Below are 25934 nucleotides of genomic sequence, written 5' to 3'. Positions count from 1 at the left end.
TGGCTATCAAAATCTTGACCCAAATGTACTAGTGCGGGTTTTTCGAGCCGCTATATAAATATACTGGTCAGGTGGCTAGAGTGTTGAGTGAATTCGACGTATGTGGGGGCCTTCCTTGCACCGATAAGCTCAATTAAAGTCTTAAGTGGCTTTCTCTAAGAATCCGTTGTTGGATCGGAACCCCTCAAAACCTAATACTAAGAACTAATTTAGTTGCCAAAAATCCTACATTTAGTGGTTTCGGGAGTGTGGATCGTACCCCATAGTACCCCTCATGTACCTTACATTATGAGACAGAAATCCCTCAGTGATAATATCTTCGGATCTTCGGGGTAAGAGAGACCGGCATGCCCAAGAAGTGTGTGCTGTGGAGTGGAGCCAGTGTTGCCAGACTCTCTATCTGTCCATCTTGTTTCAGTATTTTGCTACGGGGGCCTCACTAAATGGTGTCCACTATCCAGCCTAAGATTGTATTCCATTCTTTTTTATGTATCATTGTGATAGACCAGTATTGAGTCAGTCCCTTGGGCTATTTCAGGCCCTATCCCACGTATCTTCGCATTTTCCAAGATTTTATGAAATTTGAGTCAGTCAGCTATACATACCTACCAACCATTGTTCTCAGATTTGGAAAACTGCAAAACATTGTCCTACACACAAAGTTACCAAAAACAAAGTCCATTTTGAAACTGATTCTCAAAATGTCCTTACATACTTGTGACCATAGGTAGTCCCATTTACGTCCTCATTATCATCCATAGTCTTTTGCATAGTCCCAATCATGTCCTCGTTATCGTCTTACGTCTTTTGCATAGTCCCACTTACATCCTCATTATCATCTTAAGTCTTTTGCATAGTCCCACTTATGTCCTCATTATTGTCCTACGTATTTTGCATGGTCCCACTTACATCCTCATTATCATCCTAAGTCTTTTTGCATTATCATCCATAGTTGTTGCATAGTCCTAATTTTGAGTCCACATTATCATCCTCATATACGTCTTCATCTAGACCTCATATACGTCTTTCTTAGTTCATCATCATTTGCATAATTATCCTAGAAAGTCATACCCCAAACGTCCAAAACACAATCAGAGGATCAATCAAACTGAACCTCAACTCAAACAAGTTGGTCAAGTTCAATCAAACATTGTCACATTCAGAGAAATGGAGAAAATATCGTACATGTTGTGATCCTAGGTCCAAACCAAACAAGTAAACATCATGGATTGGAATTATACATTTCTTAGGGAAGGTGGAGGATTCATCCCTTCCATTCCTATTCCATTGCCATCCATAGAAATATTAGCTCAACAAATCAAAACTTTGCAACAACAAGTGACAGACATGGCTAGTCTTGATAACCATAGGAGCTGGTTAGAAAACATGATGAGAGAAGTGATGACCATGAGGGGATTAGTATCAGACCAACCTTCTTCTTCTTGTGAGACCATTCAAACATGTCAACCTTCATTCTTCAACAAAATCATTCAAACCTCATTCAACCAAAATCAAACATGTCAACCTTCATTCTTCAACAAAATCGTTCCTACCTCAGTTCAACCAACATTAGAGTCATGTAAACCTTCTTTTTCTTTCAACCCACTACATCAATCATACCAATCATATCAACCCAACATTCAAACCCCTTTCAACCAAAATCAAACCCTATTCAACCACAGTCCAAATCAATATTCACACCAACCCAACATTCAAACCCCTTTCAACCAAAGTCCAAATCAAAATTCATTTAACCAAAATCAAACATCTTTCACCCAAAATCATACTCCTTTTAACCAAAATCAAATCCCTTTCAACCAAAGTCCAAATCAACCATATCTATCCACCATTTCATCATCCCCTGAAATCACACAAAACCAATCCATGCCATCTCTATCTAATAACACAACCTCCCAAGGGCTATCCATCATACAAAACCAATCTAATCCAAGTCATGTTTCAAAGAATCTCATTCCAAATCCTTCTTCATCACGCCAAAATGTTGAAACATTCCAACGATCTCCCATGCATTTCCAAAATCCTTCCCCGTGTCAAGAGGATGATCCAAAATCAGAAAAAATGAGTCCTGAAACAAATAAAGATCAAGAACAACCACTTCCATCCTACCCAATTTTTTATCAAGATCCCATCAACCAAGAATATTATGATGATCCCCTCGCTCTTTTTTATTCCATTCATAATAACACCCTTCCATCTCAAGAACATAGTGTCCTTTCAAGTCCCATTCAACATCCACCTCCTAAACAAGATCAAGACATCCCTTCCATCCTTCATAATAATCCTTTTCCAAGACAAGATCAAAGCATACCTTTACCTTCATGTCCTAAACAAGATCCCATTATTTCTCCAAAACCTAATCAATATCTCTCCATACCTTCATCTCCATGTCATAATCCTCCATGTTCTTCACAAGATTCCCTCTCAAACAAACTTGTCATTTCTCCTAGTCTCTCTCATGATCCCTCTACACAAGTTGTTCATGAAATCCTTATTAATGAAATCCCCAATCCAGATCATACTACACAGAATAACTTGTCAATAATTGTATGTGTGTCATCATCAAATGCCATGACAAAAACAAGCATAATACCAACTAATGAGATCGATGTCTGGTTGATTTCATCATACTCTTCAAGTGCTTCAATAAAAATAGACATAACACCCGCTCATGTCACAACTTCAGAACCAAAAACAATTTGTCTCATACACCCACACTTGATAGACTAGGGGAAAGAGGATCTACCACAGTTGGATTTCTTTGAAAATGATAACGCTAAAGCTGAATTCATGGGTTCTAGAGATGGATTTACATATGATGATCCACAAAGTCCAAAAAATAAGAAAATCAACATTGGAGATGCTGAACATATGCACCCAGCTGAGTCCTTATATCCTATTGAAAAAGACATCTTTATCCAACTCTTCAAACAAAGACCAATGAACTACCTACACAAATATTATACCTAAAGGCTGGGTTAGTTTAGGTTTTATTTTCTGCATTGCATATCATTTTATTCACAACACGACATTGCATACAGTTTCTTTCAAAGCACCATCATATTTAGAAGTCATGTTTGCAAAACTTTCGGCAATTACATATAGAAACATCAAATAAAACAAGGCAACTGTTCAAATTTATCATTCGTTGGCATCTAAAGAAAACAAGGGTCATCGCCTTTCTTAGATATTCAGACATGAAGTTTTTGGGGTTCTAAAGTCATTCATTCTCAACATTACCCTATGACGATGCTTTACTTATGGTTGGGTAGTGGTTTCACTATTTGAGACTCATTAACCTACAATCTATCAATTGCTATATCTCAAACACAATAAATCTCTAATTCATTCTAGACACCTAGTTGATCATATGACTAGTGAAAAATCTAAAATTCTACTTCAGCGCCACTGTAATTGTCACACCCAAGTAGGTTTCATTACTTACAAGTCAAGGCAAGAAAATAAAAATAAAAAGAGCTATGCCAAATATCCATCTAAAGGCAAAAAGAGCAATGATATAAAACTGAAATATCATGTATACAAATATGATAAAAGGCTTGACTATGGGAACATGCAAGTAACTCCATCAGGGCTATGAACGCCTACTAGCAATGGAGCAATATTTGAGAAATTACAGTCTATAACCTCATCGGAGCTCTCAAGGCTTGCTAGCAATGAGGCTCTATTCGGGATGCTTTTGAAGTTAGAAAAATCATGTAGCTAGTCATATAGGATGCTAAGAATCTTTAGTGAACATAAGAGCAGGAATTAATGCGTCTGCACACACATGGGCAAAAGAAGATCAAAGTTTCAAGAACCAGTGGGGAAGTTTTTTGCGTCTCCATTTGTAAATCCTAGTCACTAAGTGTGTTGAGATGAATGTTCTGAAGGACCTTAAATATTGATTGACCGATTATCTATGAAATGTTTTGCACCTCTGTTTCTATTGGTGTATTACAAATGCTAAAACAAGCATGGTCAACCTTGTTCAAATAGGAAATGCATCTTCATCTTGCATATTGCATTCACATAGGTCATGTCAAAAATTCTTTGTCTCCACATACATTATGTCATATAGGTCTGCACACTGGGGGCATAACTGAAAAAATCCAAAAAAAAAAAAATCAGATAAAGTCCTAAAAAAATCCAAAAAACATGAAAAAACTCAAAATCCAAAAACATTGAAAAACTCAAAATCCAAAAACATTGAAAATCATGAAATACCAAAAACATCCATATAAAGTCCTAAAAAAATCATACAAAAACAGCCAAATATGATCCTGAGAAAATCAAACAAAAACATTCAAATATCGATCTACATAATCCAAAAACATCGAAAAATCTCTTGGAAAAGAACTAAAAATTGAAAATCAATCAATCAAAAAACTTGCAATAAGATGTCTTGCGAGAAACAAATACCCTAGCAGATATCCAGCAAACGCTTCGCACGAAGTTAACAAAGGATACGACTATCTAGTCAAACATCTGCAATCAACTGATCAAACTGTCTTATCAATCATATCATATCCATATCAACGTGATCATTATCTTGTCTTAAACAAAAGAGGATACACTCGAAATCAGACAGGTTAGTTTTAAATGGGGTCCGCAACTTTCTGAGATCAGACATTATCAACCATCACATCAAACAACTGAGAATGAAGGCACAAGGTCAGTATAGCTGCTGAATTTTGTCCGGGTCAGTCTTTATCTTTTTATCATTTGGCGACAGATATTGTTCCTATGCTACTCAAGGATATCCACAAGTGACTAGAGGAGCCATGATGGGCATTATCTTTTTCTTTGTCTGTTGCTTGTCTTCTATGTGTTTATTTCTTCAATGAGATATCTTACATCTTGGTTCCTTATACCCTGATGTGCTAAGCTCCATTGTTAAATAATAAGGCTTAGTGATGAATATATATTGACGCAATAAATATGTGACATAGGTTCATGATTCATTCAATTTCATTCTCATCTCATTTTCTTATTGCTAGTTTGCTGATTCTTCTCTCATCGTCTCTTCCTTAATCATTTTCTATCATCTAACATCATTATATTTCATTCTAAGGTTCATTCTCTCATATTCTATCTCAATATAATCTTCACATCAACTATCTCTATCTCTAATCAACTAACTATTCTTCTATCTTTCATCTCACATTCTTCTTTTTTTCGAGAGATCATTCATGTCTTTAATGCACAAAGAATCTCTCGAGGGGGCATTATAGCCTAAGTATATCACCGGGGCATACTAAGGCATAATTTTTTTCGTTTTCTTTGAAACAATGTCGTTTCGACATTGTCTCAAAGAGGGGTAAATATAGACACCTAAAAATGTCTCATTGATCATGTACTAATTATTCCTCTATGTGATTAAATGATCTTTATTATTTAATTAAGTGAATTAATCTATTTCTTCTAATTTCATATTTCCTCATCATCTTACTAATTATTCTATTTTCTTATTCTATCATCATTTAATCATTTTAATCATTTTCTAAATATTAATTAAATATTTATTGTTTAATTAATTGTGTTTAAATCCCCAATTTAAATAATCTTTATTATTTAAATAAATTAATTCTCAATTTCTATCTCCAATCATCTAATCATTCAACCATTTTCTAAATATTAATTAAATATTTATTATTTAATTAATTATGATTTAATCCTTTAATTTAAATAATCTTTATTATTTAATTAAATCCCATTTTCTAAATATTAATTAAATATTTATTATTTAATTAAATTCCATTTCTAACATAATTAAATAGTTTCTTTAAATTATTTAATTAACTAATTAATTCTTCTAGTTCTCTAAATTCTAATTTCATTCAATTTCATATTCTTCTAATTTCTTCCAAATTCAAATACATGTGCATGATTTCAAAAACCAAATTGAAAATCAAAGTCAAGTTCTAAATATATTCAAATGCTAAATTGAATTAATAAATTCAATTATTTGAATAATATCTCATGCAAAGATTAAATTAAAAATCTAAATCTAAATGCAAGCACATGCTAAATTAATTAATTCAATCAATTAATTAATTAAATCATTTATCTCTTCAACTTCTATTTCCATCTTTCAGTTAGCTTTTTCTAAATTAAGCTCTTTGTGTCATCTTCTTTATTTCCACCAATCATCCTTTTTCTTCCTTTAGTTAACTCTTTCATCAATCAGTTAACTCAATTAATCTATTCAATCTATTGAGTTTCACTCCTCCAATCAACAGTTCAGCTATCAACTTGCATTTGAGCTCACCTGACCTCTTGGTCATTATGTTCCACCTTTCAATCAATCTCATCCAATTTTCTATAAATTGAGCATTCAATCTCCATTTTCAATCCTCCTCAATCTTGACTCTGAATCATGAGCTTTGAATCTTTGTGTCACTTGCAGGTTACCAGTGCAATATCTGCGAGCCATCATACCACGAAGAGGAGAAGAGCAATGGAAGCGATATGCCATCTTGGGATAGGGAGTTTTATTGAATGATTTTAATTCCTATTTCTTAATTGCATCATTTCATTAGTTTTATGTTTGAATTGCTTAGGTAGTTAAGGATTTCACGATTGTCCTTATTTCCTATTTAGCAATGGTATCTTTGAGCATAGCACAAATTCCATCAAATGGCCAACAAGCTCCCCCTTTGGCATTGATGGCAACACTAGATGTGAAAAACATCTAAGTACCAAGAAATCCCAAACAAGTCTCCCCCAATGGAAGACAACCAACAATCTCCCAAATACAACTCTAAATATCAATACCTCTTTCATAACAATATCACTCCCCCTTTCTTTCTCTTTTCCTTTTTTTACATTCTTTTTCTTTTTTACATCAATATCACTCCCCCTTTGAAATCAATGTCAAAAATAAGACAAAAATATCAAAGCAAAAACATAAACCACTAAATCACAAAGCTGACTACTCCCCCTGAGTATTAGCATCCCACATCAGTGACAAAATGAATAGTATCTCTGATAATGCATGTTGGACTGATGCCAAACCGCATCAATCAAGTCTCTACTAGAGGGGCAGAAACTCCCAATCTATCTCTCAGGTACTCAAATGATTCCTTGGACAAAAGTACTGAAAATATTTGCAATCTGCTCTTTAGTGTTCACATAAACTAGTCTAACTTCATTTGCTTCCACATTTTCCTTCAAAAAGTTATACTTGATAGATATGTGCTTTATTTTAGAATGAAATACCATATTCTTTGATATATCAATGGCAGCAGAGTTATCACAGTGAATAACTACCGGTGCATCACAATCCACCTTTATATCCTTCAACATTTGCTTCATCCATAAAACCTATGTACAGTCAATAGCAGCAACAACATACTCGACTTCAGAAATAGATAAAGAAGTACATGACTATTTCTTGTTGATCCATGAAACCAACTTCTTTCCAAGAAAGAAAGCTCCACCGGAAGTACTTTTCCAGTCATCAACATCTCTAGCCCAATCAGCATCTATATATGCACATAAAGTAAAGTTATCATCCTTAGGGTACCACAAGCCATATTGTGATGTACCTCAAGGAAGTATCTAAAAATCCTTTTCACCGACATCTCATGATTTTCTGTAGTATCACTTTGAAATCTTGAAACAATACAAACAACATTCATAATGTTAGGCCTAGTCTAAGTCAGATAAATAAGACCTCCAGTCATAGATTTGTATCTTGTAGGATTTATCGGTGCAAAAATATCTTTTCTTGTCAATTTCTCAATTGTAACCATAGGAGTACTTACCGGTTTAGAATCTCCCATACCAAATTTCTTCAAAATTTCCTTAGCATATTTAGTTTGATAGATGAAAATACCTTTGTTAGTCTGAGTAATCTGCAAACCTAAGAAAAATTTCATCTCACCAATAATAGACATCTCAAATTCTTTCTCCATATTCTTAGAAAATTATATGCATAACTTATCTTCACCTCTAAAAATAATGTCATCAACAAATACTTCAATAATTAGTATGTCATCATCATTGATCTTATAATATAAATTTATGTCAGCACCGCCCTTAGTAAAACCAAGCTTCAAAAGATATTTATCCAAGCTTGCATACCAAGCTCTACGTGTTTGTTTCAATCCATATAAAGCTTTCCTTAACCTGCAAACTATATCTGTATTAGTTGATAGTGAAAAACTATCAGGTTGCTCAATATAAACTTCCTCATCAAGATCCCCATTCAAAAATGCACATTTAACATCCTTCTAATAAACCTGGTAGTTTTAATAAGCAGCATAGGCAAGAAATAATCTTACAGCTTCAATCCTAGCTACTAGTGCAAAAGTCTCTCCATAATCAATTCCTTCCTTCTAAGATTATCTTTTACAAACTAGTGTAGCTTTATTCCTTGTAACTTGACCATCCTCATTCAATTTATTCCTAAAAACCCATTTAGTTCCAATAACATTTTTATTTTTAGGCCAGGGAACTAAGGTCCATGTGTTATTTTTCTTAATCTGATCTAATTCGTTTTCCATAGTTTTCAACCAATGTTCATCTTTACATGCCTCAATTACTAATATCAGTTGAACTTGTGAAATTAAACATACCTCATTAGTTGCCAATCTTTTTCTTGTCATCAGTAAATTTCTCTTATCCCCAATAATTTGATCTACTAAATGATTCAATCTCACATGTTCCTCTTGCCTATTATTCAGTTAATGTACAGTTCTTTGATACTACTGGAGTAACTAGTTCAACTCTCTATTTTGGTAAACGTGCTACCAGTTCAAATATAATCATTTCCACTGACGGTTCCTTCTTATAAACTCTGATTTTACTTCTGTTCAGCTCATCTACTTTGACATTAGCACTCTCCACAATTCTTTGCAATACCTTGTTATAACATCTATATGTTTTGCTTTCATTAGAATAACCAAGAAATATGCCTTCATCACATCTAGGTTCAAATTTCCCAATAATATCATCTCTCCTAATATAACATTTACTACCAAAAATTCTGAAATAATTAACTATAGGTGTATTGCCAAACCATAATTCAGAAGGTATCTTACTGGTTTCTCCTTTGATATGTACTCTGTTGAATTTATAAACCGTTGTACTCACTATTTCTCTTGAGTAGATATGAGGTAGACTAGCTTCCATCATCATTGTTCTAGTATCATCCAAGATATTTATGTTCTTCCTTTCCATAATTCCATTATGTTGAGGTGTCCGGGGAGCAAAAAATTGTCTTCTTATACCATGCTTGTCACAAAAGTTATTAAACTCACCGGATGTGAATTCTCCACATGATTAGATCTCAAACAATAGATCTTCAATCTTGTCTCAGATTTCACTATACCCTTAAATATTTTAAACTTTTCAGATGCTTTAGATTTTTCTTTCAGAAATGTAACCCACATCATTCTAGAATAATCATCAATCATTAGGATGAAATATCTATAACCTTCAAAACTTTTAACTCTAGCAGGGCCACACAAATCAGTATGAATAAGATCAAGAACATCATTTGATTTATCTTGTATACTCCTAAAAGAGGTTCTGACTTGTTTACCCATTGGACATTCTTTACATACCGGATTATAGGGCTTCATAATATTAGGTGTATCCCTAACTTTTTTAGTTGAATTGATCTTCACAATGCAATTAAAATTCAAATGGCATAGCCATTTATGCCATAGCCAACTCTCATCAATTTGTGTAATCAAACATGTCTTTTCACCGGAGTTCAAATGAAATATATTACCTTTTGTCTGTGTACCAGTTGCTATCTCCAAGCCAAATCTATTAATGATTTTTCATTTTCCATCTTTGAATTGTAATTGAAATCCCTTATCTACCAATTGTCCTACACTCAAAAGATTATGCCTCAAACCTTCAACCTAATAAATATTGTTAGTATTGTTCTTACCATCCAATGATATAGTTCTTTTTCCTTTGATCATACATCTTCAAATCTAACTAGATCACCATCAAATTCTTACAAAGATAGAAACTTCTCTTTATCTCTAATAATATGATGTGAACAACCACTGTCAAATACCCATTCATCCTTGTCTTCAATTATAGTAGCAAGTGCATTCTCTTCAAGTACATTCTCTTCCATTGTTGGATCATCTTCCTTGATAGCCACAAATACCTATTCCTTCCCATTGTTGAATTCACTAGTAGAGACGTCTATCGGTTCATCATCAAAATCAGTAATGCCTTCCTCATCCTCTATGTAGCATGATTTGTCTTTTTTTTTCTTGTATTTATACTTGTTCTGATATCCAAGGTTAGGCTTAAATGATCTTTTAACTCTTTCTTCAAATATTGAATTTCTTTCAGGACATCTAGATGCAAAATGACCAATCTTATTATATACAAAACATTTAAAAGGTGTTTTTCCTTCATACTTACTTCCTACCGGTCCTTTTGGTACTCTTCTAGTAAATAATGCTTCAAGTTTCTCAAAATCATCATCTTCTTTCTTCATATCTTCCAATTCATTTGCATACAAGCTTTCTAGTCTTGCTTGTCGATTGTAGATGTAGATACATGAAAAGAAGGTTCGGACTTCACAGCTCTAGAGGGTCCAAATTCTTCAAGCTCAAAATCAGATAGTTTCCCAACCAAAGTATCTCTTTTGACAGATGTATTAGCCATTGTTCTTAACTCATTAATAGCAGTAGCCTTAATTTTATAAGCCGGTGGTAGGACTCTTAGGACTTTAGAAACAATTTTATCTTCACTCAGAGTTCTACCACAACATTTAACTCCCATAACAATCTCATTTACCCTTTCCATGAATGCAGTAACCCTTTCATCTTCTACCATCTTCAGGTTTTCATATCTCACTCGATAACCATCAAGCTTAACAATCTTCATTGTATGGTCACCTTCATTAAGAGTTTCCAACTTATCCCATATATCCTTTCCAAATGATTTGTCAATTAATCCCATTATTATTTTATCAGAAAGTGCACACAAGAGGGATTCTTCTTTAATCTATAATCATTCTCAAGCTCCTTGTCTAGGTTTTCCGGAGGAGGATTGCCAAATCTCAGATTATAGGGTGTGACACCATTCTATGTGATCTCCCAAATCTCCTTGCCAAGACATCTTAGATGAGTCTCCATCTGAATCTTCCATACTATGTAATTTGTTCCATCAAGCCTCAGAATATCCCTTCGAAAGATAGCTCCAGAAGAATTGGATGAACTTGAACTATTAATCGCCATAGGATCTTCCTCAAGCAATTAAGATTTCTGCAGAGAGGACCAAAGCTCTCATACCAATTGTTAGATAATTCAAATAACCAGAAGACAACTCAGAGGAGGGGGGGTGAATCAGTTATCACATATTATTGGAACCATGAGAAATTTAAACTAATACCGGAACCCAAAACATTAATACTAGAATAGCAGTTAATCCAATTAAGCATTAACAATAATCACAAAATAAAAGTCATCCATATAACACCAAGATTTATACATGGAAAAATCAATAAAGGGAAAAACCATGGTGGGAATCCTACCCACAGTTAGATAATACTTTTGTAGTAAGTATGTGAATTACAATTGAGGGGCCTCCACTTGCAAGAAGGCCAACAGCATAGAGTGTACTGCTCATGACAAAAGGAGCCTCACTGACTACATATAAATCGAGACCACAATCCAGGGAAGAGTTGAATTGCAAAAGATAGCATCTCCTATATCTCATACAGTTCCGATTAAGCTCAATATCAGAGGACTAAATCCTCTTACATAAACCCAATTCGATCTCCAATGATCGACCAACTCCTCTGCCTAAATCATATTACATTATTTGCACATTAAATTCCTTGACCATGACCTCTAACAATAACCATGATGATCTACAATGAGATCTTACATCTATATATGCAAACCCTTGACCATAAACAATCAGGTCGGCTACCAGATAATAAATCAATTACATAATTACAAACCATGTTGGCCTTAAGCCAAACAAATAATATCAACACATAAGACATCCTAGAAATACATCAATAGGTCATATCCACACGTTATATTAAAGTTATTCCATAACCAAGATTAACTGGAACCCAATATCGCCACAACAATCATCTCCATCTGCCAAGTCTTGAACATGATCACCAATAGCATCCAAAAACTCCACCAGAAGCTGCACCAACACCACTTATGCAATTCATAGAAGATCTTTGTAGAGCCCCTCCCCGATCAAGCTCTGGTTAACTTAGTTGACCATGGTTGACCTTACTAATAAATGCTATAATTCAATAGGATGGGCTATGTCAGACGAATAGATTGGTGAGAAAAGTAATTGAACCAGGTTACAAAATCATTTCACCTTGAGGTGTACATTTTGATGTGTAATAGATACATAACTTTATATAATTCTAGAATAGGATAGCTTTGAGATGATGTATGCCATTTTTGGATTTGCAGGACTTTACTATGATGATAGAAATAGGATGCATGTCTTATGTATGGATCAAAATTATGAGGATTATGATAATTGCTTATGTGGATTTATTTGGATATAAGATATATCGATTTGTTTAAATGTAAATTGTATGTAGAGTGTTTGATGTGTATTCTTATTCATGTGTTTAATATTATATGAGGTTATTTGGAAATTACTAATGTGCAATTGAGATGCACAAGAAAATTATCCATGTGACCATGGAAACATTATAGAGAACCAAACCTAGACCTATGTGCGTTTGTAAAACCAAGGTTTGTCTATTTAAAGAGACAACACCCTGTTTGTATCGTATTTTATTTGTGAAAGTGTATGTTGCATGTGTGTTAATTTGAATTTATTAATTTGTGTAAATCCAACAAGAGACAAAATTTCATGTGTAATGTTGAAAAGTATTTTATTGTGTCACTTGACACGTGATGATTTATGTCTTGATTTTTGAATTGTCTCTTGGAGGGAGTTGTTTTAACCATAGCTTTTTCAAATAATTTAATGTGGTTCTATATTTTCTTTGGGTAGAGAATCTTTGGGGTGGTCAACTTAGGTTTGACCCGAAAGTTAACTTCATATGGGTTTAATAGGGGTTAAATGGACTCCTAGGGGTAGTTTAAAGGTGTTTCCTAAAGTCCATAAGGTATACCTATGGGTTAGGAGCATTATTAGGCATGTGTCTACTCCCATGTGACTATTTAGTCATCCCAAAAAGTGAGTTTTCGAAGATGTGCGAAAATTGAATTTAGAAGGCATCATCTAGGTTAGTTAACTTTCCTTTTTGATGAGAGATCCCTTTTTGATCTTTTTTGAACTTTTTCCTTTTTCAATTTTAGAAACCTATGAGAACTCTCACTAAGGTCTTCTTAAGCAAGAATGAGAGATTTTGCGGGTAATCACCCACTCTCCATTTTTGGAGACAATGCAATTTTGAAAGAAAAAGATTTGGTATAGGAATTTGGCTAAGTGTAGAGAAATAAGGATTGTGGAATTGGGCTGCTCATCCTCAACTAGATATAGCATACCTTTGGGCAGTTTGAAGGTTGGTTTAACTTCTTCTTGTTTTCTTTCATGCTGAATGTTATTTTGGAAAGATTGTTTGTGTGGAAAAAGTTTCTCTCTTGCATTTTATTTTGTGAAAATTATTATGCGTATGACTTTGATTTCTTGTATGCATTCTATGTTTTAGGAGTAACCAAGGCCTCCTACTCTTAGGAGAGAGGATGGTCTTGTTTCTCCAAGCTCAAGGGTGGCTTCTAGTAAGCCTAGGCTAGGAGGTGAGCACTCCATGGTCATAGCCCTTTTGATTTATCTGCAGGTTGTTGAAAGAAAAGAAAAGGACAAGTAGAGTTGCTGGATTTATTTGTTTGTGGAAAAAGATATTGGAAAATGGAATATTTATGTTTCAAGTTGCAACAATGTAAAGGGAAACTATGTTGTATCTAGTTTCGAAAGGAAAAGTATCTATTATTTTTAAGGTCCTCATTTAATAAAAATGAGAGGTCCATTTCTGAAAGTTGACTATAATGTATTTTAAATATATCTTAAGGAAATACAATGTTTTATTAAGTATTATTTGGTTGTAAAATGAATTATTTATGTGGAGTTTACATTTTGTATTGTTCTTGAAATTTTAATGATTGCATGCATGTTACTCTGAAAAACAAATGTTCAAGTTTATTTCCTTATGCATATCTCTAAGTTTAATTAAAATAAATCTAGGTTTATGTAGTTGTTGAATATCTGTTATTAAAATTCTGTTATTTTCCCTTTAATTTATTCGCAGAAAACAAATCTAAAAATTAATATGACTATCTCTAAGTTTTATTTCAATGCTTTCTAGTCAAAAATTAAAGTTGTCATTCATATTTATTTAACTCTGTTATTTACTTATTGCAGAATATAAAATCTAAAGTTAAATAGCCTAGCTAATTTAATTAATATCTTTTTTATTTAGATGATGTTTAAATTCTGATTTCTGTCATTAATCTAAGGTTAAATAAATTATTTCATATTATAGCAACTTGGGATTTATAACAAAAAAAAAAAATATATGGTTGCTTAAAAGAAAATTTAGTCCTAAATCTAATGAGTATCCAGAATATATGTATGTAATATATATATATATATATATATATATATATATATATATATATATATATATATATATATATATATATATATATATATATATATATTTATTTATTTATTTATATTTATATTTAAAATATATGTATATAAATAAATAAATATATATATATATATATATATATATTTATATTATATTTTTTATAAAAAAAATATTTCAAAACAAAATTTTAAAAAAAATAAAAAAATTGAATCACCATGGCAAGGGACTCGGCCCCTGCAGACTTTCCCGTAGGGCAGCCCCCCCCCTCCATACAGTGGGCGACAAACCCCCAGCGGTAGCCATAGCCACCTCTGTGGGCCGCAACCCACAGTGGGAGGCTTCGGCCCCCTCTGTGGGCGGTGCCCCACAACAACGGCACTGCCGGGCTACGGACTGCGTACCACAGTGGCGACCTAGGCCACCTCTATGGGCCGCGACCCGTAGGCTCAGTAGTGGCCACTGTAGACACCCAAAATTGTCCAGTCTAATTAAATAAATATTTTATTTATTTAATTATCTAAGCTTAATTCATCTATTAATTAAATAAATCTTTATTTATTTAATTAATTCATTTATCCTCTTCTAGCCTTATTTTTCATTTAAATAAATACATTTATTTATTTAAATTATCCTTTTCCTAAATTAAATAAATATCTTATTTATTTAATTGATCCCACTTCTTCTATTAATTAAATAAATCTTTATTTATTTAATTAATTCATTAACCTTTTCTACCCATGACACATGTCATTCATCTCTTAATTCATACACTACCTACCCCTTTCATTATTTTATTATTTCATTTACCTACCTTCTAATCATAGCCAACCTCCTTTTACACCTCTCAATCTTATCCCTCCATTTCATATAGTGTCTTCTATATAAGGAGATGCTTCCTTCATTATCAACCCTAATGAATTTATGCACTTGACTACACTACGCTTTTGACATATACGATCCTACTTGCAACCACATTCCGTTCTTTGTTGAGCTCTTGTGCACATAAAATTTGAGAGCAAATATATCAAGCAAGATCAATGAAGATAGGAAGAATGGAGATCCAAACCCTATTGGACATGTGATGGTATAATCTTTGTGATTACATTTGATTTGCATTGTCTTAGGTAATCTTCATATGTTATGGTGGATCTTTGTTGTTGTTAGGCTAGGGTTTTGTGGTTGAATTCATTTAGCCTTTCAATATCGTTATTATTGTTATCCATTTTCACCATATACATTTTGGCACACCTGGTGGGACTCTTGTCCCTTTTTGCATTTAACATCCTTGTGGCAGATTTTGTGTTTTGAAGTTGCAGATATGACATTTTCGACAACATTTTGATATTTTCGCGTCTGTGTAATTTCGGATCGCATTTTTGATTTTCTGGCGTGTCTGCGACATCAAGAACCGCATCTATGTTATCGACAGTATTTTATTTTGCAGATTTCGGAAACCGCATTTGTGTTCCTAAGGTGCGTCTGCAGTGTTTTTAGATGCGTCTGTGTCCAGAAGTCACGTCTGGGTTTTGGAGATGCGTCTGTGTCTCACAGAACCGCGTCTACGTCACAAAGTTGTGTCTGTGTCTAAGGTAATCACGTTTGTGTGCACCAGTTTCAAATTTTGAGTTATTGATTTAGTTTTGGGTTTTGCATTTAAGGTTTCAGATCTGGTTTATTTTGAGCTAACATTTTCAGATCTAGCTAATGAAATTGGTGCAGCTTGTCTTGAAAGCAAAATCATTTTGTTGAAGGACCCTATTTTCACAAAGTCTTTTGGATTTAAAATTTACCTAACTTGTGTGCTTGGAGGAAGGGGTGATTATTTGAAACAAATCCAAACTACTAACAAATCTTTGTTGTAGGTCCTTGGCAAGGGTTTTTGGATTTTTATTGTGTGCCTTGTTTTCATAGACTAGCAAACACTTCAATTGGTGCACTAAAAATTGAATCATTGTCTTTTGTGTCTTGAGCAATAGGCTCTTTTTGTTTAATCTTTAGAGGGTTCGTCTTCTCGTGTGGTCATTAGGACTACTAGTGAGAAGAGAATGACCCAAGTGGTAGCAAAAGAAAAGCCATCTTCTTCCAAACCACTATAAATAACTGTATTCATGGTGAAAACTATGAATAACGTGTGCTGATTAGTTCATACCGACACTATGTCTCCCCATAAACCCGTTTGATCAAATTTATTTGATCATTTGTAGGGCGTAACCCCTACCGGCTGGGAGCCTTCTGTATTTACAGAGCTCAAAGTGCCGCATGTATGGCCACATGAGCGGATGCCCTTACTAGCACCTTTTTTTTTAGAAGCCCAAATCCTTCTAGTTGTTGAGGCAGGAGGTCGAACCTCTGGTAGTGGCCCACACACATATGGTTCTTAGTAGAGATACAAAGTTCACCACAGGGAGTTTTCATGGGAACTGATGCTTGGCTGACCCAAGAAGTGAGTGCCGAGGGTGGAGCCAGTGAGGTCAAGCATCTAAGTATCCGCTCTGAATAGCGTAGCCTCGGGGGTAAAACCTCATGTGGGATCAACAACTATTGTCTTGGCCAGCCATAAGAATTGTGCTTGACTTATTTTAAACATTCAAACATTGAAGACCAAACAACAAAACATTGTGTCTTTTGTGTCTTCAAGTGTATGTAAAACATTTACATCAAACAACACACTTTTCTTGGAGTCATTTTGAGTTTAGACACTTGAAAACATTGGGTCTTCATCAACACTGTGCCCTCTTGTCATGAAAAATAGTCAAACAGTCAGATTTGGTCACAACAAAACAACTTCATAGATTGGAAAAAATTGCACAAATTTTGCAGAAACGCATATGTGTCAGACATAATAGTGTCTGTGTTGTATAACTACGTCTGTGAAGGGCAGAAACGCATCTGTGTTTCCAGAATCAATAGTGCATTTTACAAAAATCTTAGAAACGTGTCAGTGTTAAACAGAACCACGTCTGTGTCAAGAAATCGCGTCTGTGATCAGAATTGAAAAAAAAAAAAGAAACAAAAACTGTTACAGTCCAGCAAATAAACACAGTCAGTTTCGGAATTCTTGAGTTTCCTAGGTTATTTCTCTAGGTTTCATTTAGCATTCAACCTGTCTTTGAGTCTCACACAGTCCATCATTGCTTCACACCTCACATTACATTCACATCTATCTAAACTTGAGTCAAAAGGTCACTTGCTTGTCCTCATCATACTTTGTCAACACACTACATACAACAACACTTTTCTAACTGGTCGCTCATCAAGGTCTATCACCTTTGGGTCTCATTTGGTCTTACTTAGAGTCAAGGTCAACTTACCTCATCAAGAGAAACTATCCTCTCTTTGGAAGTCACACCTACTCTACTACATACATACTTGGTCTTATACTTTGGACATTGTAAGTACACCTCAGATTCATTGACATTCCATCCAACTCTTGGTCTTCCATACCTTTACCATTTTCATCTAGTCTCACACATCTTGGTCAGGACCTAGTTCATGGTTGAAACTCATTCATAAAAATATAGGAGAGAAACTAAAGAGGCTCAAGAGTCTGCAAACATGAGTTCTTATGAGTATGACAATGATATCTTTTTCAATTCTGATCATACTACATTACCTAACATGGATGCCTATAGAAACATTCCAAATGTTGAGAACATGGACACTACAAACAACAATGATACACACAATGATGATATGGACAACTTTTCAGTACATTCAATAGATGTGGAAGAATCCATTATGGATCCCCGTTTCAATCGATTAGTTGAGGAAATAATGAGGAGGGATAGACGATACTTCTTACAAATGATGGCATAAAGTGGAGCCAAGATACTTCATGATTTTGACATGTCTCAAATAATGGAACATAGGCCTTTGCAACAACCTCACTCCAACATGGATCAAAGAAGGCCTAATAGTGGAGGCAATAGAGGACCACATATGGTACCTGAATCACCATCATCTTTGTTTCAAAAACTAGAGGTCCCATACACACATGGTCAAGCATATGATACTCACCTTTGCAGACCATTATGGAAGTCTTATGCAAAGAAATATACTCAATCACATATCAACGCTAAGGATCAACCACCAAAGCAATTGGATATTCAAAGGCATGCTCAAAATTTGGACACAAGGAAACCCCATGTCAAATTTGGGGGCAACACATTAGAACATGACATGCCTATAGAGTATGGTATACATGGACAAAATAGATATAGCATTCCTCAACATGAATCTATACCAAGTGGTCCATATATACAGCATCACTATAGACCTCCTCCATATGAACATGTGTATGATCAATATCATCCATATATGCAACATGCTTCTCCTCCAATTGGTGCCTCAAGCATAGGGTATGGTCCAAGAAGACGATCTCCACCTAAGAGCAATTTGGAGCAACAAATCAGGGATTTGCAAATGAAAATGGAGGACATAAATACACCGAAGCCAACATACACAATGAGAGACATATGTCCTTATCCATTTGACAAAAGCATTCCAATGCCTCCATTTCCTACACACTTTCTGATGCCTAAGTTTGATAAGTATAGAGGAAAAGGGGATCCTAAGGCACACATAAGACAGTTTTTCACAGCTTGCATTGAGGTAGCAGAAAAAGAGACATATTTGATGAGATTATTCCCACAAAGCCTAGGTGATCAAGCTATGGAATGGTTCTCCCAACTTCCACCTGGAATTAAATCATGCGGTGACTTACCAGAGGCATTTATTCAACATTTCTCCTACAATATAGAGACAGACATATTAGTCACTACTTTGTGCAACACCAAGCAAAAAGAGGGAGAGTCTTTTGCATCATTTTTACAAAGATGGAGGAATCTAGCCAGCAGATGCTCTTATGAAATTCCACAAAAACAAATGGTAGAGATGTTCACCCAAAATGTTAACAAAGACATTGGCTATGATCTAAAGAAAGCTTGTTTTTCTACCTTCAAGGACATCATTGAAAAAGGCTTAGTGATAGAAAAGGTCCTAATTGAACAAGGAGTCATTAAGATATTCAAGGAAAACAAAGATGACTTTAAAGGAAAAGACAAGCCAAGATTTTGGAATAAAAACAAGAACACAGTCAATGATGGTGTTGTTGATGCCAACACAGTGCGACCCAAATTCATTTTTTCAGGATCAAGTTCTACAAACAATCAAGTGAATACTCAAACAACTTCCAGATCACGAAGGAAGTACACCCCATTGGGAGAACCACTTGAGTCAATTTTCAAGAAGCTAGTGGCAAACAAAGTAATCACAGTTCCAGATTTTCCTCCATATGAACCAAAGGTTAAACCAAATTGGTGGAATGATGATGAATATTGTGAATTTCATAAGAGCAAGGGTCATAAGACAAGAAATTGTCATTGATTGAAGAACATCATACAAGATCTTATTGATAGAGGTGACATTGAGATTGAAGGACACTCATCCAATCAAGAACATGAGATGTTTAAGAAACCATTCCCAAAACATGACAAGGGAAAAGCTAAAGCCACAGATGACCAAACCAACTATACCAGAGCAACCTATAACTATGATTCAACTATCAATCACATTTCGATGGACAATTATGTCTCTACAATTATCATCAAGGACAAAAACCCTGAGAATTCTACCTGGAGACCCAAGATTGTCCTAAAAGGTGTTGGATCTTCTTCCGAACTACCTCTGAATGTCATGTTACAACCCACCGAGGTAAATTCACTTTGCAAGGTGCTCCAGCTAAAAACACCCCATCTTCATCAACCAAGCCTGAGTATGACCTTGTAGAACAATTAGGGAAAACACCCACGCTCATCTCCATCCTTTAGCTTTTACGCATATCCCCCGCACATAAATCCATTCTTGACAAAATCTCGAGAGAAACTGTTGTTCCTACTGATCTAAACGTGGACTAGTTTCAAGCCATGGTGGGATACCTTTCCATTCCACACTCCCTTACATTCACAGAAGTTGACGATGCCTCTGTAAGTTAGCCACATAATGCACCACTACACATTGAAGCCTTCATACACAAACATTGAATAAAATGAGTCCTGATAGATGGAGGAGCTGGTCTAAACATTTGTACATTGAGCACAATTAAACAATTGGGATATTCTGATAAAGCTATGAATTCTACAAATCAAATCACTATCAAGGCATATGATGATGAAGAGCGTTCATCCAAGGGCACAATCACCTTACCTCTCAGAATTGGGCCAGTTATGAAGGATGTGGTTTGTCAAGTCCTAGATCTAGATCTCACTTACAATATATTGCTAGGATGTCCTTGGATTCATGAAATGAGGGCAGTCCCATCTACATATCACCAATGTATTAAGTTTCCTCACAATGGAGTGGAGGTAACAATTAACAGTGATCCTAATCCGTTCATATACTGCAATAACCTAAGATCAAAAACTGAGACCATCATTCCCAGTAATCGCGAGGCTATTCCTTCTTCGACATACATTGATCCTGAGTCATTAAAACCTTCGACATCAAAACAAGGTGAGCTTAAAGGCAAATTTCAGGACAAGGGCATGGGGGAATACACTTTAAATTAGACCATGTACTTACAACAAGTCATGAGTTCACCAAAATGATATGGAAGACCACATCCTAACAAGCAAGTATCCATCATGGTACTCGAATGGGACCCTACTACCTTTCAAAGATGGGGTGAACTAGAAGAGGAAGACTTATACAAAATGCTTTACAAAGACATTGAAGATGATGTACAAGATCACATCAGTCTACCATGTGAGAAATATGGCAAAGGTTTCAAGATCCTACAAAAATTTGGGTATGATGGAAAAAGCCCTCTTGGGTTACGAAAGGAAGGCATCATTGAACCTTTACAACCTGAATTGACTTTCAAAAAGGAAAGCTCGAAAGGACTTGGTTTCTTGGCTTCCAAGATCCACACTCAAAAGATAGAAGAAGCCTTACAAATCAAAGCTGCCACAATTTAACAAGAAGGTCGCTATTCCACAGACTCCAACGAATGGGAATGGGGTTCAGACAAGTCTTCTAGTGACTACGAGCTCACCAAGACATTCAAAGAGCTAGATGAACCCATAGAAGAGGAGGAATTTTATAAAAGGTTCAAAGTTGGTCAAGAAACAACCCATGAGGATTCCACACAGTCCTTATCTCAAGGTTCTAGGTTGAAATCACATAGGATGAGAACACCTGTCCTAGAATGCGCTAATAGTAATGATAAGTTGGATTCGTTCGCGATCGAGACTGATGAGGAGAGTGCCATCAATGACCTCGATAATTACCTTGACATACCTGAATATAACTGCATCTTCACTCTTAGTCCCGCTAACTTTGAAGACATTAAAAGCCTTCCCCTTGTTCACCACCAACTCATTGACTAGGATCATGAAGGACCTGCACAGTTTGACACATTCCAAAATGATGAAGCTTTTATTGACTATCTTGGCATATGAGACGATCTTCCTCCTGGGGACCATAAAGCAGGATACACTATAGAACTCAATAGCGTGGCATATTTTGGTGAGGGTGTTGGACCTTCCAGTCGCAAAAATGTGAAGATAAGAACAAACCAAGGGTCTTATGGTGAAAACCACACTGTGGCGCTATCAGACCCCAAAAAAGTAAAAAGAAAGGACATATCTAAGGGCGAAAACCTCTCTGAGGCACCTGAAGATGGAAGGCTCGACATTCTCCCAGCATCATATGAGGAAAATTCATCCATGTTGGTAGAGGAGACTATCAAAACAAACATTGGTACAGAAGAGGTTCCACACAACATATTCCTAGCTCAATCGTTGACGGAGTCAGAAAGGTCAAAATTCATAAGTTTCTTCAAAGAATGACAAATCAACTTTTCCTGGTCACATGCTGATATGCCTGGATTAGATCTAGATTTGGTAATGCATCATTTGACAGTTAAACCGGGGGCAAAACCAGTGAAACAGAAATTAAGAAAGATGCCTCCATAAGTGGCATTACTAGTCAAAGCAGAACTTGAGAAATTATTGGATGTCAGATTCATATGCCCAATTGATTATCCTGAATGGATCTCCAACTTAGTGTTTGTCAGTAAACCAGATTGCAGCATCAGAATATGTACAGATTTCAGAGACATCAACAAAGCTTGTCCAAAGGATGACTTCCCATTACCAAATATTGACTTGATTATTGATCTCACAGCAGGTCATGAAATGTTATCATTGATGGATGGATTCTCTGGTTATAATCAAATAAAGATCATGCCCGAGGATCAACACAAAATATCATTCACTTGTCCTTGGGGAACTTTCTCTAGAATGTCATGCCCTTCGGGCTAAAAAATGCAGGTGCTACATATCAAAGAGCCATGACTACTATCTTTCATGATCTCATGCACATAACTGTGGAAGATTATGTCGATGACCTCTTGGGCAAATCAATAGACAGAAATACACATTTGGACATACTTTCAGTCATCTTTGATCGGTTGGAAAAATACAAAGTAAGATTAAACCCCAAGAAATGTGTTTTTGGAGTAACCTCCGGGAAGCTCCTAGGATTCATTGTATCCAAAAGAGGAATCGAAGCTGATCCAGCAAAAGTCAAGGCCATCCTGGAGATGCAACCACCAAGAAATATCAGTCAACTTCGATCTTTACAAGGCAGACTCCAGTCCATACGAAGATTCATAGCGCAACTTGCAGATAAGTGTAATCCTTTTCAGCACCTGCTACATAAAAACATCAAATTCAAATGGGATGATAACTGTCAACAGGCTTTCCAGACACTCAAAGATTACCTTCTGAATCTGCCAATTCTAATGCCACCAATTCCAGATCAACCTCTGTTGCTATACATATCAGCTACTCCAACAGCACTGGGGGCACTCTTAGCACAACAAATTGCTGAGGGCAAGGAAAAATTAGTATACTATATCAGTCGCACATTGGTGGGATATGAGCTAAACTACACACCAATTGAACGTGCATGTCTCACCATGGTCTTTGCTTCATAGAAATTACGATATTACATGCTCACTCATAAGACTAAGTTGGTTGCAAGAATCGATCCATTGAAATACCTTCTCAATAAAGCAACACTTACTAGGCGACTAGCAAAATGGGTCATGATCCTGAGTGAAATCGACATTGAGTATGTGGACAGAAAAGCAATAAAAGGACAAGCCATCGTAGATCAATTAGCAGATGCCCCCATGATAGATGATGTTCCTCTAAGTTCAGAATTTCCAGATCAATCTGTAGATGTCTAAAAATGGTCAATGCTTGCGGAGTCATACTTTAACATTTGCGCATTGCCTCATTTTAGGTTTTTGCATCGCATTAACATTCCTCCTATGTCACACACTTGGTCTTTATCATTTGCGAGCATCGAGTCTTTCTTCTGCATTCTTCATTTGTCTCGCTTTCAAATTTGGTCTCGTTGATAACAATCTTAATCATGATTTTGGTCGATCTTGTCAATCTCTTATCAATTTGTCAATCTCGTCGTTTTACGATCGATTTGTCATTGATCCTTGTCCTCTTCAATCATGTCAATTTGGATCAATTTGTCATTGTTTCTTGGTGCATTTATCAATCAAATCATTTATCACATTGGTCCTTTGTTAATCAGAATCAAATCGATATCAATTATCTTTCATCAAGACCTAATTGTCATCTTTGCATTGCTAATTCATCTTTTAGGGTTTCATGATTTAATCATTTAACCTTGTTTGTCATTTCTCTCTCTAGGATTAATAAATTATTTATTTATCCTAAGTCTTCTCATCGCAATTAAATGTTCATTTAATTGGCTAATTATTCCTCTTTTTGTGAATTAATTAATAAATGACAAATTATTAATTAATTTACCTAATTCCTTATTTCCTAATTTCCATCAATTTCTAATTTCCTAATTTCCATCAATTTTCTAATTTTCTATTTTCTAATTCCTAATTTCATGGGAATGACATAGAAATTTGTCATAATTTGTCATAATTGACAATCAATCAATTCTTGACATAGAAATTTGTCATAAATTGTCATGAATTATCAATCAATCAAATTTTGCATAGAAAGTGCATAATTTGTCATAAATTGTCATAATTGACATTTTTGATTTGCAATTTCTATTTGAATTGAATCATGCTAATTTGATCTTTTTCTCCAATTTCTCTATAAATTGGATGAATTTCTTCAATCCCAACTAATGAGAATGAGAATGATAATGAGAATAATCACTTTCTCGAATCAATCACACTTCGAGTACTCGTGAGCAATCATCTTGTCTACTTGCTTTCATATCATAATCATGCACTAGTAGGTGAGATCCACAACAAAGCTATTTGGAGAAGAAAGAAGGATAATGGAGCCGCATGAAGGAAGCATTCAGATCTACATTTGGTTTGCATGGTCTTTAGTTTTGAATGTTTCATTTTCATGTCTTTATTGAGTGTTTTTAGGATTGATCATTGCAATGAGCTTTTGTGATTGAGCTAAGATTAGTATTTGATATTTGCTTTGATGATTTCCGATTTTGTAGCTACAGAATCCATTTTAACAATGTCACATGCAATGCCATGGCAACTATACTTCGACGACTCATACACATAGAATGGGGCAGGAGCTGGCATCCTCTTTATAACTCCTCAAGGGGATTCTATACCAAAGTCATAACGCTTATCATTTCCTTGCACTAACAATATAGCAGAATATGAGGCATTAACAACTAGATTATAGATTGCAGTTCAGTGGAAGATCCAGGAACTTCGTGTTTTTGGGGACTCTCAACTTGTAATCCGTCAAGCAACTGATGATTATCAAACAAAAGATGAAAAATTAATGCCTTACAAATAAATGGTGGATGACCTGAAACAACACTTCACAAAGATGGATTTTGAGCAGATACCAAGAGAGCAGAATCGAGCCGCAGATGCCATGGCTACAATTGCTTCACTGATCAATCTACCTCCAAATGAGACCTGCTATGAGTTCTTGGTGGATAACCTTTTGGTTCCTTCATATGATATTGTTCCTACTGAGATGATATGTGTAGTCAGTCCTGAGTCCCAGTTATATGGTTCCATTTTCACATACCTTCGTGACAATACCCTACCTCATGATTTATCCAATAACCAACGTCACACTTTCATTCGCCAATCCTCTTGATATGTCATTTTAGCTAATATCCTATACCAGCGAGGTCTAGATGGCACTCTACTTAGATGTTTAGAAAGTGATGAAGCTCAGATTGTGTTACGTGAAGTACATGAAGGGATATGTGGTCCACATGCTAGTGGTCCTACCTTAGCCAAGAAACTCATCAGGACTAGATATTACTAGCCCAATAT

Source organism: Cryptomeria japonica, chromosome 9 (genome assembly GCF_030272615.1).
Source record: "Cryptomeria japonica chromosome 9, Sugi_1.0, whole genome shotgun sequence".
NCBI lineage: Eukaryota > Viridiplantae > Streptophyta > Pinopsida > Cupressales > Cupressaceae > Cryptomeria > Cryptomeria japonica.
The sequence above is the reverse complement of the archived record's forward strand: the minus strand, read 5'-3'. Positions refer to the sequence as shown.